This window comes from Pinus tabuliformis, chromosome 7 (genome assembly GCF_031772625.1).
Source record: "Pinus tabuliformis cultivar Carrire ecotype Pingquan chromosome 7, CPIR1, whole genome shotgun sequence".
NCBI classification, from domain to species: Eukaryota; Viridiplantae; Streptophyta; class Pinopsida; order Pinales; family Pinaceae; genus Pinus; species Pinus tabuliformis.
Genome location: NC_142293.1, coordinates 1,703,160,410 through 1,703,176,369, shown reverse-complemented (window position 1 = coordinate 1,703,176,369; position 15,960 = coordinate 1,703,160,410).

Sequence of the window (15,960 nt, the reverse complement as noted above, 5' to 3'; positions counted from 1 at the left end):
TGGTTTTCTTTGTAATTTGTTGCATTCCTGTTTAAATCCGGATTAGTGGTATCAGAGCGGTCTACTTTTTTTCTCTGTTTTTCTTTGCATGTCCCCAACAAGGTTGGAATATAAGGAGTTAGGGCTTGAACTGGTCGAACCTTTGCAAGACCAGCCTCGCAAATCTCGATGGCCTCCCATGGTGGATGAAAAGAAAGACGAGGGGGTAGGAGATCCTATCAAAATCTTGCTCGAAGAAGCCCTCGAGCGACAAAGGAACACGATGATGGACAACTTTTCCCAGATCCTTTAGCGGCTACCCATGGGCGACGCATCAGCTTCCAACAGCTACTATGGAAACGCCACACCGTTTAAGGTACAAGTTAATTTTGAAATCCCCATATTCGAGGGTCACATGTCGTCGATAAATGGTTAAATCTACTACAGGGTTATTTTTCTGTTCATGATTTTTCCAATCGGGAAAAGATTATTTTTGCTCTTCTCAAAGCAGCCCCCCACATCAAGGACTGGTGGGAAACCTACTATGAGCAGAAGGATGAAAGTACAGGTTCACTATTTTCAGCCGCACCCACTTGGAATTCATTCCGGTATGCCATCAAGGAGCAGTACTACCCTATCGGAAGCTATGAGGATCAATACATATAGTGGACCATGCTGCGGCAGGGAAGGGACCAAGACGTGTCGGAGTTTACCAATATTTTCCATACCCTTCGCACAAAGTTGGGTATCAAGGATTCGAAGCAGCATTTGTACTCAAATACCGCGGCTACCTGTACAAGTACATCCAGGAAGAAATAGAATTCCTAAACATCTCCTTGCTCATCACGACATACCGATATGTCATCAAGGTCGTGCAAAAGTTTAAAATGAAGAAGCGAGACTTTGGATCTATGAATCCAAAGCAAGGGAAAGGTGCCCCTAAACCGCAGAAAAAAGGACAAAGCCAAGGCAGGGCGGCCCAAGACAACCCACCAAAGCTACAAGCAAAGAACAACGCCGTGAAGCTGAAAAAGGACACGGGAAAGTGGTGTGAGTTCCATAAGAGCTCCACTCACAACACAAGTGGGTTTCGGGCCAAGCCGTCACTAGTGGCCGAGCTAAAGGTTTAAGAATCAGATGCATGTTCCAAATCTGAGTCAGAACCTGATAAGGGGAATGACAAAGGGAAGCAAATTATCGATGTCAAGCCCAACGCCACTGTTGCCACCACGAAGATCCAGAAGGAGGAACCCAAAGATCCAGAGGAGGAGGAGCATCTCTTCCACTCCCAGATGTGGGTAAAGGGCTCCGCGCTACAGTTCATTGTCGACAGCAGGAGCAAAAAGAACCTCATTTCGGTAGAGGTTATGAAGCAGCTGGGCTTACCGACCACAACACATCCACAACCTTACACCATCAGGTGGCTTCACCAAGGACGAGATATTCGCGTGAGGCAGCAGTGTCGCCTTCCATACAACATCAAGCCATTCATGAATGAGGTATTGTGTGGCATTGCTCCCCTTGAAGTTTGTGATGAATTATTAGGACAACCATACTTGTGGAAGCGACATGTTGTGTATGAATCAAGGCCCCGTGTTGTTATTGTTACTTTGGGAAATAAGTTGTACAGGATACCAGAGGTAGCACCGCCTACCGCCATCTCTTTGGTTACTGCAAAACAATGGAGTAAGCTCATTTCCAAAACCGAGAAATTTTTTTTCCTGATGATATGCCCTCAAGGAAAGAAGAAGACGGTGGCCACGACCTCCAGACAAGGTCCCTCCGCACGACAAACTACAGATGGACAGGGTCGTGGAGGAGTACGAGGACATATTCACCTCCCGCGCAGGGGTTCCTCTACACTATTAGATCAAGCACTCCATCGATTTGACCCCAAGTGCACGGCTGCCCAATGGACCGATCTATCAGCGCTCCATTTTGGAGAATGATGAAATCAAGAGGCAGATTCAGGAGCTGCTGCAGAAAGGTCACATCCATCCGAGTTCATCGCCTTGTGGGAGCCTAATCGTGTTGGTACAGAAGAAGGATGGGACTTGGAGACTCTGTATTGATTATCGGGCGCTGAACAAGATCATTGTCCATAATAGTACCCAATCCCACGGATTGATGACCTCCTAGACCAACTGAAGGGGGTAAAATATTTCAGCAATATCGATTTGAAGTCAAGATATCGCCAGGCACCAATTGAACCCTCTGATGTGTGGAAGACTGCCTTCAAAGCCAAGGAGGGCCTTTCCGAATGGTTGGTTATGCCTTTTGGATTAATGAATGCTCCTCCAACCTTCATGAGGCTAATGGATGACATCTTGAAACCATTCACCAACTCATTTGTAGTGGTATACTTGGATGACATCCTGATCTTCAGCCACAGTTGGGAAGAGCACCTCCACCACATCTGACAAGTTCTCCAAACACTGCGGCAACACAAGTTATGTGCCAATTTGGAGAAATGAACTTTTGGCATGACCCAGCTTCAGTATCTGGGATACATTATTGATGAACAGGGGGTGCATGTGGATCCAACCAAAATCTAAGTCATTCGGGATTGGCCATCTCCAACCACTCTGACAGAGCTCCGCAACTTTCTAGGTCTTGCCAACTTCTACCACAGGTTCGTGTTGGGATTTTCTCATATCACTTGGCCCTTGAGTCAAGTCACCAAGGGAGGAGTGAAAGAAAAATTATTTTGGTCTGAATCTCAACAGAAGGCATTCACAGAGTTGAAAGATCGCCTCTGCTCAACACCAGTGCTCGCATTACCAGACTTGCAACAACCATTTGAGGTCGAGACAGATGCCTCTAACTATGCTATTGGGGCAATCCTTACTCAACACGGGCATCCAGTGGCATATCACAGTGAGACACTTTCAAACACAGTCCGGAAGTATCCCACTTATGACAAAGAGATGTATTCCATTGTGCAGGCCTGTCGACAATGGAAGCATTACATTTTGGGGAAGGAAACGGTCATCCACACATACCACCAACCCCTGCAGTTCATACAGACCCAAGGGAAATTGCAGAATGATTGCCATTAGAAGTGTTCCACATACCTGCAACAATTCCATTTGAATATCAAGTATAACAAGGGCAGCACCAATAATGTTACAGATTGCCTCAGTCGACCACTGATCATGCGTTAACCACCGTGCTCAACTCTTTTGGGCATGAGACTTTTGATTTGCCACTTCTCTACAAAAGCGACCCAGAATTCAGCCACACATACCAAACACTCTTGGAGGGTCAGCATGTTCCATATTTTCACCTCCAGGATGCCCTATTATGCCACTTCGGTCACCTTTTTGTTCCTTCAAGCGAGCATGCCAAGATGATTTGGGAAGCACACTACAGTCGGGCTGCTAGGCATTTCAGGGTCGAGAAAATAGTGGCAGTACTACAGAAGTATTTCTATTGGCCGAATCTTCAACAGGATGTCAAGAAGTACATCAGATCATGCACTGCCTGCGCCATTGCCAAATCAAACATCAAGAAGCAAGACCTCTATACCTCGCTGCCTATCCCTAGTCGACCTTGGGAATCCATCTCCATGATTACATGTCAATCCTTCCTTCCACTAAGCATGGAAACGACTGTGTTTTTATGGTCGTCGACAGGCTCTTGAAGATGCCCATTATGGCGACCTGCAAGAAGAATATCACAACCGAAGCCACTGCTAAAATCTTCTTTCAACGAGTGTGGGTACACTTTCGGATCCCATAGTATATCATCTCATATCAAGACAGCAGGTTCCTCAGTACATTTTGGTCCAGTCTCTGGTCGATGCTGGACACCAAACTCACTAAGTCCACAGCCTTCCATCCTCAAACTGATGGCCAGATAGAGGTTGTCAACAGGATGATCGTACACATTCTGCGCATGTACAACTCAAATAATCCACGCACATGGGATGAGAACCTCCCCTATGTTCAGCACAGCTACTACCGGGCTCTCCACAGCTCGGGTGGCCACAACCCTTTTCAGGTGGGCTTGAGATTCTAGCCATTATGTCCCATTGATGTGGCCATGCCATTTCCAGCTACTCACGCAGATTCAGCTCATGTCCAGTCCGAAACAGATAAGGCAAACAACTTCATTGAGCACATCCAACATATTTTCCAGCAGGTCCATGACATTCTGGAGAAATCAAATGCCAAGTACAAGCAGCGACATGATCAACATCAGGTGCCACACAAGTTTCAGGTGGGCGACAAAGTCTGGTTGCATTTGCAAAAGGAACGCCTTACCAGAGCCTATCGGAAACTCAGACCACTCCGATATGGTCCTTATACCATTGCCAAGGATGTGGGAGACAATGCATTTGAGCTCAACGTTCCCCCATTCCTTGGTCTGCACCCAGTGTTCAATGTGGACCGCCTTCGACCGTACTTTCCACCATTACTAGACACATCCGACATTGCAGAACATCTCACACCCATAGAGTTAAATCCAAATTGCATGGAACAAGCTGCAATTGATCAGATCATGGACACACAGATCAAGCACACTCGCTAGCAGAATATCCAACTGTATCGAGTTGTCAAAGCAGGCCAACTCCTTCACCAGGGCAAGTGGCTCACCAGGGACCAAGTTCAGCAGAAGTTTCCTCATCTCATGGAGGAACTCAATGCAATGGGGACCATTGCTTCCTAAGGGGGGAGGAATGATCCAGGTGGATATTGGTGGCCACCCGCCAATTCCACTTGGACCCCCACCATTGCTTCTTTCAGTTTTTTAGTTTCCTTAATTGTAGCACAATTTACTATTTTTAGCAGTTTTTCGGGTCCTAAACTTCTAGAGCCGTTTTGAGGCCCTAAACGACATTTTTTTGGAAATCTACCGCCAGTGATTTTCTATATAAAATCGTCTTTTCCGTCATAGTCCTCAGAGAGATCTTTCCAACGAGCTATCATGCGTGTCAAACGGAGATAATATGACCAAGTCACGACGCCGGGAAGTTGGCTATCCAACTCACCCCAACAGGGCCCATAAACTCATGGTGTTACATCTCCTCGGGTTAGGGTTTTGGTTGTTTATGGTTTGCTCTTATTGTTCAATAATAAAAAGGCCCTTGAGCCTCATTGTAGCTCAGTTCAGAGGCATGTAGCCACCACGTCTCTTCTCATAGATAAGCTACCATCGCCCTAACTGGTGTATTTCCATTTCTGTTTGTAAGCATATTTCAGTATTTTACATTAATGAAATTAAGTATTATTTCCATTGCATCTCTGTGTTTATGGTTATCTCTGTAATTTGTTGCGTTCTTTTTTAAATCCGGATCAACGTACCACCTAACCATAGACATGGCTGAACCAAATCTCCCTTTCAACCAATCACCCCTGTGCCATATTCCAAGCATGAATGTGGGATCTCATATAGCAACCAATCCAATAAAAACCAAGGGAATCCAAAGGTTAAACAACCTCCACCCTCATCAAACTGTGATCACAACACAACTAAACCGAACTTGGAATTCCATCTGAAATCCATCACTATCCTTGAGAAATTTTTTGTCTCCTTGTCTCTCATGCTTTACTGCAATCCAGTCCCAGATCACTAGGCCCAAAATCGATACCAGTCTTTCAAGATTTTCCACAATCCAAACCTGAATCACTAGGCCCTAAACCGAGACTTCTCCCTTAGGATTTACCATGTATCCCGCCAAAACCACTCAAGGGATTCCTAGGCCTTTGGGAATGAAACTTGAGACCACCTCTGCCCTAGATTCAGAAATCCATCCAGAAAACCAAAGCTCAAAAATGAAAGTAATCATCCCAACACCATGGCATCTGGAAAAAGGAAAGGCTAGGTTGAAAACCACTGTCATAACCCGACAAAACCATGCCACCAACATCAAGAGAACCATACACCAACATGCAAATCCATGCATGTCCAAACCAACTAGGAAATCACACATGCAAAAGGTTACCTGCAAGTATTCCTGTTGAAGCTACTTGATCTTGCTTTCCTTTCCCTGATCCTTACTTTCCTTCCTTCCTCTTTGCTTGTTTTTCCTTCCTTGCTCCAAGAAAACTCAAGTGACCAAACGTGAGAGAGAGAGAGAGAGAGAATAATGAGAGAGCTCCAAACTTGAACTAACAAAATGTTACCAATTGATCATCATAATCCTTTTTATTAATGAGGCCTCTATTTTCTTCATTTTTCATTATTTTCCTTCAATTTCCTCCTCACATGCAAGTTGCCACCTTTCACCTTACTTTTCTCCTAATTTCCTTTATTTTCATAAATAAACGTGCTAAAAATGCCTTTTTGCCTTAGCCTTTGCCAATTTTCGTAGCCAAAACACACATCTAGTGATGCCCACTAGGATATCTTTCCCCAACATTCAACTTGGAATAAGTGTCCCTTACCTGTAGTCTTATTTTGCCTTTATTAACTTTTATTACATCGAATTTTCACTAGGGCTGTTATAGAACCCTCCCCTTTGGGGAACACTGTCCTCGATGTTAAACCACACCAAGATCTCAACAAAACCGTTGAAAATAAAACATACTGCCATGGAGCTTTATAGCTTAGCTCATTGTAGTATTTACAATGAAATACATGCTCAAAAGCAAAACATCATGACAACATGATAAGATAACAACCATAATAATATGACACCCATACCACTTATTGGAGCTTTATAACTTAGCACATGGTGGTATTTACATCCATATACATATATATACATATACCAAAACATCAGTAAAACATATACCAACATCAAACCAAAATTGATTTGCCTCAACCGAAAAACAATGAAGGATACAGGGCCTGCATCTGATCTGCCATCTCCCATGTAGCTTCTTTAGGACCAAAGTGCTTCCACTGCATTTTAACTTTCTCTATGGCTCTATTCCTGAGCATGAGATGTTTCCATTGCAATATGCACTGAGGCTTTGGCTAGAAATCTCCTTCTTTCTCCACCTGCAATACAAACCAATCAATAACATGATCAACATCCTTTATATACTTCTTAAGCAATGAAATATGGAAAACATCATGGAATTTCACTATTGGAGGCAATGCAAGTCGATATTCCACTGGTCCAATCATCTCGAGGATCTTGAAAGGCACGCAATATTGTGGTGCCAACTTGGCACATGAACCAATCCTAAAAGAGGTTTTCTTGGGCTTGATGCTCAAACACACATGCTCCCTAACCTAAAACTCCTTGAATAGCCTATGGTGATCTACATAACTCTTATGTCTATCATGTGCTTCCTTTAGATTCTTCTTTATAACCTGCATTTCTTGCTTCATATCTGCCAACATATCTGGTCCAATAAGTAACCCGTTCACTAGATCACTCCAACTGATGGGAGTGCTATAAATTCACCCATACAATGCTTGGAAAGGACTCATCCTCAATGAATCCTGATAACCATTTTTGTATGCGAACTCAACCAATGGAAGATACTCCTCCCATTTCCTTTGTTGGTGCATCACGTACATCCTCAACATATCCTTCAAGATCCTATTGACCCTCTCTGTTTTTCGATCTATCTGCAGTGTTGATTTGGAGTAGCATCGAATGTGATCTAGCCGCAAAATTTGGTGGAGAGGCTAAGGCACATGAGATCTCCAATACCCAAAAATGTGGGCATATTCTAAACAGTTTGGGAGATATTAAAATAATTAATATTTTTAATCGAGTCCCTAAGTCTAAACTTAGGGAAAATAAAATATTCATGTGAATTAGTATAAAATTGTGTTAGAATGGCCCAAAAGTCATGGATCAAACCAGATCTAATCTTAGCCATTGATTAGGGACTTAATCTCGGTCATTGATTTTTCAACGAGAAAAGTATAAGAGGAGGCCTGAGGGTCACTTGGAGAACACACCGAGTTGATCAAGAATTCGATTTTCTGGGGCAGGGCTTGCTGAGGAAATCAAAGGAGTGATCAAAGTTGTAGCTGAGGGGAAGTGAATCCAGTAGAAGAGAGGCAGAGATAGTCCCAGGAGCATTAGTGCAGAAGCTGGGAGAGGGTTGACGCAGAGTCAGCTAGAGGCCATGTAGAAGAGGCCAGAGGCCACACAGAGGCAGCTAGGAGCTGCGCGGAGCCTAAGGAGGGACAGTGCTGACGCAGAGCCCAGAGAGGCTGACGCTGTGCTAAAGAGGCTGATGATAGGCAGACATTTGGCCAGAGAGGCTGACGCAGACCCTAGAGGTTGAAGTTGGGAGATTTCGTGGGGCGGATTGGGGCTAATATTTATCTCCGATTAAGAGGTACTATTACCGAGGGTATTCTCTGTTGGGTGAGCCATTTCTGGCACCTAGATTGTATTTTGAGACTGCTTAATAATAAAACCCTCATATAGCTGCACCGATTTTCTTGCATTGGGTTTTTCCGGGGACATTAGTCCAAAAATAACGGTGTCACTTATGTGCTTGTTTTTCCTTCAATTGATGATATGTATGTGTTGAGACTGTACTTGTATTTATTTTAAGTATTTACATTTTAAATAACTTGTTAATTAACAGAACAAGTAGGAAGAAATAAGTGAGAAAGTACAGGAAGGATTTCTAACAGTTAGACCTAGAAATTCCAACATGGTATCAGAAGGTGGTTTTAGATCACAGGAGAACTGAGGACATCAACCGAGCAGAGCAACAGCAATAGAAAATAGCTATCCTGAGTGACAGAAGTTGTTCCTACCAAAGTAGTAGCAAGGAAGGGGTGAGTAGTGCTTGCATCATCAAGATTGAGCCAAGAATAGGAAGCACAGAGGCTGAGGGAGGCAAAGACAGGCTCATGCAAAGCAACACAGAGGTCAGGAGGGCTGATGCAGTTGGCTGAGGAAGCTGATTTTCCGATGCTGGGATTGTGCAGAGCCTAGGAGCTCTAAACTTCAGTTTGGTGGGGTTTAGGAGGCTATGGGTAAGTTGCAGAGTGGAGCTAGTGGGGTACTGTAGTCAGAAAAATACCTAACAGGGCAAGGCCAAGGAGGAGGGAGTTGCTACCGAGGCTTTCTAGCCAAGAAACCCGGATCAGTGGTGCAGTTGCACTAGTTGTTGGAGTGGGGGCATCTCAACATTGGCAGATGGGTTTCTAGGGGGGAAATCGAAGCTTAGAGCGAGTCACACCAAAAAATTCCAAGAGAGAAGTAGAGGAGCAATGAGATGATAGTGAACGAGATAAGAGACCAGGACAGACTGGACGGAGCCTCAAACTTTGTAGTCTGGAAGGCTAGAATCCTATCCGTTCTAGACATAAATCGTGTCAAGCACTTCGCCTTGAGGACAATAGCTATCCCAGTTGACCCGACTGATAACAACAAGTATGAGGAGGCAATGGTGAGGGCCAAGAGCATCATTTTTAAGAGGGTCAAGGACCATGTAGTACCACATATTGCCGAAAAGGACACGACAAATGAGATGTGGGAGGCCCTAAAGAAATTGTACCAGCATAATTATGTGCAGAGAAGGATGTTACTAGAAAATCAACTGCCATCATACCAGATGCAGAAGGAAGAACAGATCGACCCCTTCCTAAGTCGATTGAAGGAGATTCGGGATCAGCTAACTTCCATCAGGGCCACGCCAGATCAAGAATTGATGGTGAGAACAGCCCTGAACAGAATCTCAGAAGACTGGGAGGTGTTTGTCCAGAGAATAATGGGCAAGCGACCCTTCCAGATTGGGAGGAAATGTGGGCTACTCTTTTCCAAGAAGAGATCAGAAGGCTGAGCAAGGCGGGAAGCAGCAGCATGGGGATCAAAATCAAGAAGGAGGAGGAGGTGGATGCTACCCTAGCATATGAGGGAAAGCAAGAGAAATGGAAGAAGAAGGACCTCTCTAAGGTCAAATGCTTCCACTATGGGGAGCTGGGTCATTATGTGAACTAGTGTCCAAGGAAGAAGAGCAAGGGAGAGGCCTCCGAGACCAAGGCTACGCCAACAAGGGCAGAGAAGGAAGTGGAGATAGATGATGACTATGCCATGAGTGAACACACACTACTTGAGCAGAAGTGGGGAGATGTCGAGTTGTAGTCAGATAGACTACAAGCGATGAGGGGCAGGATCCTCAAGGTACCCAACCTCTTGGATTAGGCCTTGCTACGGGAACCCCGAAGAGGAGTAGCAGTACTAGCGGATGTCAGTAGAGACGGATGCAGATGGAGCAACAAAGGGAGCTACAATGTAGGATTCCCAGGACCACGTGAGGCAGCAATGCGAGAAGCATGGGAGTGTTGCACCAGTGCCGGATGGCACAAAGAGGTGTGCAATGGTGCGAGATGAAGGGAGTTGTTGCAGTAACGTAGAGGTCAGTAGAGGGAGCACTTATTAGCGACAGAGGGAGCTTCAGCATCTAGAGTTTCTCTAGTCTGACAGAGATGTTAGAGTTGGGAGATCAGTTACTTACTTCTAAGTAACTGAGTTGTAGTGCAACAGTTAGCAGTGGTAGTGCTATGCGCAGCACGATGCAACATGATGAGAGGGGTTCCAATGCATATGCAGTAGTGGCAGTGTCAGGGCCATGGGTAGCAGTACGGATGTAGAGGGAGTTGCAGTACAGATGTAGCAATGTCAGTGGCAGGGCCATGGCTATCAGTACAGGATGCAACAATGCAGATGATGGGCAGCAGGCCTAGCATCAGCACAGGGACTGATGCCAGATGATCAAGGTGATACTTAGTGAGGAGTATTGCTGGAGCATAGTCCTCGCTAAGAGGGAGTGTTTATTTGGGGTAGCATCAGATGGGCTCTAGATGCGAAAATTGGTGGAGAGGCTAAGGCACATGAGATCTCCAATACCTAGAAATGGTTTGGGCAGATTCTAAATAGTTTGAGAGATATTAAAGTAATTAATATTTTTAATGGAGTCCCTAAGTCTAAACTTAGGGAAAATAAAATATTAATGTGTATTAATATAAAACTGTGTTAGAATGGCCCAAAATTCATGGATCAAGTCAAATCTAATCTTAGCCGTTGATTAGGGACTTAATATCGGTCGTTGATTTGTCAACGAGAAAAGTATAAGAGGAGACCTGAGGGTCACTTGGAGAACACACCGAGTTGATCAAGAATTCGATTTTCTGGGGTAGGGCTTGCAGAGGAAATCGAAGAAGTGATCAGAGTTGTAGTTGATGGGCAGTGAATGCAGTAGTAGAGAGGTAGAGATAGTACCGGGAGCATCAGCGCAGAAGCCAGGAGAGGGTTGACGCAGAGCCAACTAGAGGCCACGTAGAAGCAGCCACAGGTAGCCATGAGATGTACATAGGCTAAGGAGGGCTAGCGTGGGAGACATAGAGGCTCCAGAGGCTAACACAGAGCCCAGAGAGGCTAATGATGGGCCAAAGAGGCTGATGCTAGGCAGACGCTGGGTAGAGAGGCTGACGCAGACCCTAGAGGTTGACGCTGGGAGATTTCGTAGGGCAGATTGGGGCTGATATCTGTCTCCAACTGAGAGGTACTATTTCCAAGGGCATTCTCTGTTGGGTGAGACATTTTTGGCACCCAGATTGTATTCTGAAACTTCTTAATAATAAAACCCTTAGATAGTTGCATCGGTTTTCCCGCATTGGGTTTTTTCGGGGACATTAGTCAAAAAATAACGATGTCACTTGTGTGCTTGTTTTTCCTCCAGTTGATGATCTATATGTGTTGAGAATGTACTTGCATTTATTTTCAGTATTTACATGGAAAATAACTTGTTAATTAACAAAACAAGTAGGCAGAAATAAGTCAAAAAGTACAGGAAGGATTTCTAATAGTTAGACTTAGAATTTCCAACATGCAGATGATAAGTTGTGCTTAAGGCCAATTCTGTACCCAAACCTACAACTAGCTCCTTCTAGAACTTAGAAGTGAAATTTGCATCCCTGTCCGACACAGTCTTCTTTACAACACCATGCAGTCTCACTATCTCTCTAATGAAAACATGTGCTACCTCACTGGCTAAATATGTAGTCTTTACTAGAATGAAGTGAGCTACCTTGCTCAACCTATCGATGATGACCATAATAGAATCATGTTGCCTCATTGTCCTCAAAAGACCTGTAATGAAATCAATGGAAATGACCTCCCATTTCCATTCTGGAATCACTATAGGTTGTATTAAACCACCTGGATGCTTACATTCTGCCTTTACCTGTTGACAATCTATACATCTAGACACGAACTCTGCTACTTCCTTCTTCAAATTCTACCAATAGTAGAACTTCTTTACCACCGTCAACGTCTTTTGATATCCTAGATGATATGGCTTGACGTGAAACTCCCTCAAGATAAGCTTCTTGAGTTCACTGCAATTCGACACATAGATCATGTCTTTAAATCTCACCAAACCATCTATCATGAGACGATAGTCTACATCCCGATCACCTGTACCTGTACATGTGCCTACCTATGTACCTATGCTCTGTTGTAACCTGTGTATAATCTCCATGTATTTTTCATCCCGATGTCTTGCCTACAAGATCCTATCTTATAACTCTATCCCATAAGAGCTCATAGTTGCTATATGATTTACCTATACCTTCCTACTAAGAGCATCTACAACCTGGTTCTCCTTCCCTTTGATGTATCTGATCTCAATGTTGAACTCACTAAGGGTAGCCAACCATATAGCTTGCCTAGCATTTAGATTCGACTGGTCAAACAAATACCTCAACCCACTGTAATCGCCAATTAATGTAAACCTCTTTCCAATAAGTTAGTGCCTCCACATGTTCAATGCATGTATAATCGCTGCTAGCTCAAGATCTTGCATCGGATAGTTCTACTCGTGCTAATTCAATTTTCATGACTCATAGCACACTACTCATTCTTCTTGCATGAGAAATCCACCAAGTCCTCTCTTGCAAGCATTTGTACGCACTACAAATTCCTTGTCTGGATCCACAATATTTATCACTGGTGCATGTGTCAACAACTACTTAAGATGCTCAAAAATAGCCTCACATTCTTCTGTCCATTTGAACTTCTTACCTTTCCTCTACAATGATGTTATAGGATATGCAATGTGTGAGAAATTATTGATGAACCTCCTAAATGATCTCGCCTCATCCACATTCTTAGGAGCTTCCCACTCCATGGTGGCCCTTATCTTTTTTGGATCCACTTTTATGCCATCCTTGGAGACAATATGCCCCAAGTAATGTACCTCAATCTAAAAGAAGTTGCACTTGCTAAGTTTCACATATAATTGATGCTCTCTTAGCAATTTCAACACTGTTGCTAAATGCTCGACATGTTCTTCCTCATTTTTAGAATATAACAATATGTCATCAATGAACACAATAACAAACTTATCTAAATAAGGACGCAACACACTATTCATCAAACACATGAATGTAGCTGGAGCAATAGTCAAACCGAATGGAACAACGACAAACTCATAATGCCCAGACTTGGTCTTGAACGTAGTCTTGAAGATACCCTCTTCCTTGATGCATACCTGATGTTATCCTGATCTCAAGTCAATCTTAGAGAACATTGATGCTCCCTTCAACTGATCGAACAAATCATCAATCCTAGACAAAGGGTACATGTTCTTGATCGCTACCTTGTTCAGCTACATGTAGTCAATGCATAATATAAGAGTACCATCTTTCTTCTTCACGAACAACATTGGTGTGCCCCAAGGTGATACACTCGGCCTAATGTACCCCTTGTCCAACATTTCCTTTAGCTGCAACTTTAACTCAACCAACTCAGGTGTGCTCATCTTGTAAGGTGCTTTTGATGCTGGAGCCACCCCTCGCACCAACTCAATAGAAAAGTCTACCTCCCTGTAAGGTGGCAACTCTGTAATGTCCTCAGGAAATAGATCATGAAATTACTGAAAAACTAGGTACCTTCTTAACACATATGCATCCTCAACCTCCTTACCCTTTTCACTAGAAATGTGTACTACAAACAGCACACAACTTTTTCTACAACTAAGCTAAGCCTGCATAGCTGTAACCATCCTCATTTATGTAGGCTTCTTCTTTCCCTGCAAAGTCCTATTTTCCCCACTATCATCCACAAACTCAATGGCCTTGTCGAAGCAATCCACTTTGGTTCTGTGAAGGTATAGCCAATCCATACCCAAAATCATATTATACGATCCCAATGGCAATACATTCAAGTGTGTTGTTGTAGGCATACCATTTAGCTCAAATGCACAAGCTCTTACCCAATGGTGAACTCACTTCTTTGTACCTGTAGCCAACTATACCAACCAAGATTCTGCATGCACTTCTTTTCTCAAACCACACTTATCCACCAGGTCAGGATTAATATAAATATAGTTAGATCCATGATCAATCAAAATAGAAACAACTTGATCACAAAGCTTACCTTCCATCTCAATGATCAATTCTTGATATCATATTATACGATCCCAATGGCAATACATTCAAGTGTGTTGTTGAAGGCATACCATTTAGCTCAAATGCACAAGATCTTACCCAATGGTGAACTCACTTCTTTGTACCTGTACCCAACTATACCAACCAAGATTCTGCATGCACTTCTTTTCTCAAACCACACTTATCCACCAGGTCAGGATTAATATAAATATAGTTAGATCCATGATCAATCAAAATAGAAACAACTTGATCAAAAAGCTTACCTTCCATCTCAATGATCAATTCTTGATGATCCGCTTGCTTGTTGTCCACAACTGCATAGATCCGAGGAATGCTATGACCAACATCACCAACTGTGTGCGCCTCCTGAGCACTATAGATCTAGGCTCTACCACCACTTTGATACTACGGACAATCCCTCTTACGATGATCCTTACCACATATCCAACATTGCAATGGTTCCCTACCATCGCCTCTAGCTTGCTTCTCTCCACATCCCTTCTCAGTTGTATTGAACTTCTTGTAAGGAACTGCATTTTCTTTCTGACTTACATCTTGAGGTCTTCCTCTCTTTGGTGGCCATTTTCCTTTATACTTCTCATTTCTGTTCAAGTCATGCTTAGTCTCAACTTTGCGCTTCGAATGCTCATAACAATGCTTCAACTTTTGGATGGCCTCCTCCAACGATCTAGGCTCATCAAACTCAATCCAACCTCTAGATGCAACTGGAAATCCATTGATGAATCTTTGAACCTTGGCCTTATCCTCCCTGAGGTAAGGCACATATCTCAATAGCTCCAAAAATCTTCTAGTATACTCATCATCTGTCATAGAACCCATCCGCAACTCATAAAACTCCTTGGATCTGTCATCATAGTACCTTTCCGACAATTACTTCTTAAAGAGCCTTTCAAATGCATGCCAAGTCAAATATTCCTCATGTATACCTTTGACATTCTTCACGTCTTCCCACCAAATATCTGCTTTACCTTTGAGATTGAAAGTGGTTATCTTTGCTTTCATGTTTTCTGAATAATCATGCAATCGGAAGAATTTCTTCATACCAAGAAACCATGCCTCTGCATCTTGTGATTTATTCATCTCTCCATCAAAGGTAGGTGGCTTTTATTTCTTAAACTCATTCAACAAGTATCCCCTATCACTCCTCCTATAAGGATGATGACGATGACGATGATGATGCTTGTCAGAACCAGAAATAGAATAATACCTGTGTCGATCACCTCTCCTATCTGGAGTGTCCAACAACATGCCATCTCTGATCATGTCAGATCTATCCAACTTGTGTCTACTAGGAGACCTACTGCCATATGCCCCATTAGTTATGTCCTCATGTCCATGCTTGATCCGAAGTCGCCCTTGTCGCTGCAATTCTAACAAACTTTGAAGTAGTATTATATTCACCTCTACTTGTTTCTCTCATGCCTACATGATTTTGTCATTATTTGCTTTGCAACTCCTTATTTATTCCTTCAGGCTTCTCAATGTGTTTGCCAAATCAGAAGAATGCCCCACACCATGCTGCCCATCTAATGCATAGGGAGATTCTATGTAGTATACCACCTTGCTAGCAATTTGATCTCTTTCCCGCAAGGCATACTATGTCAGCTAAACCAAATCACAATAAACCAACACGCCTTA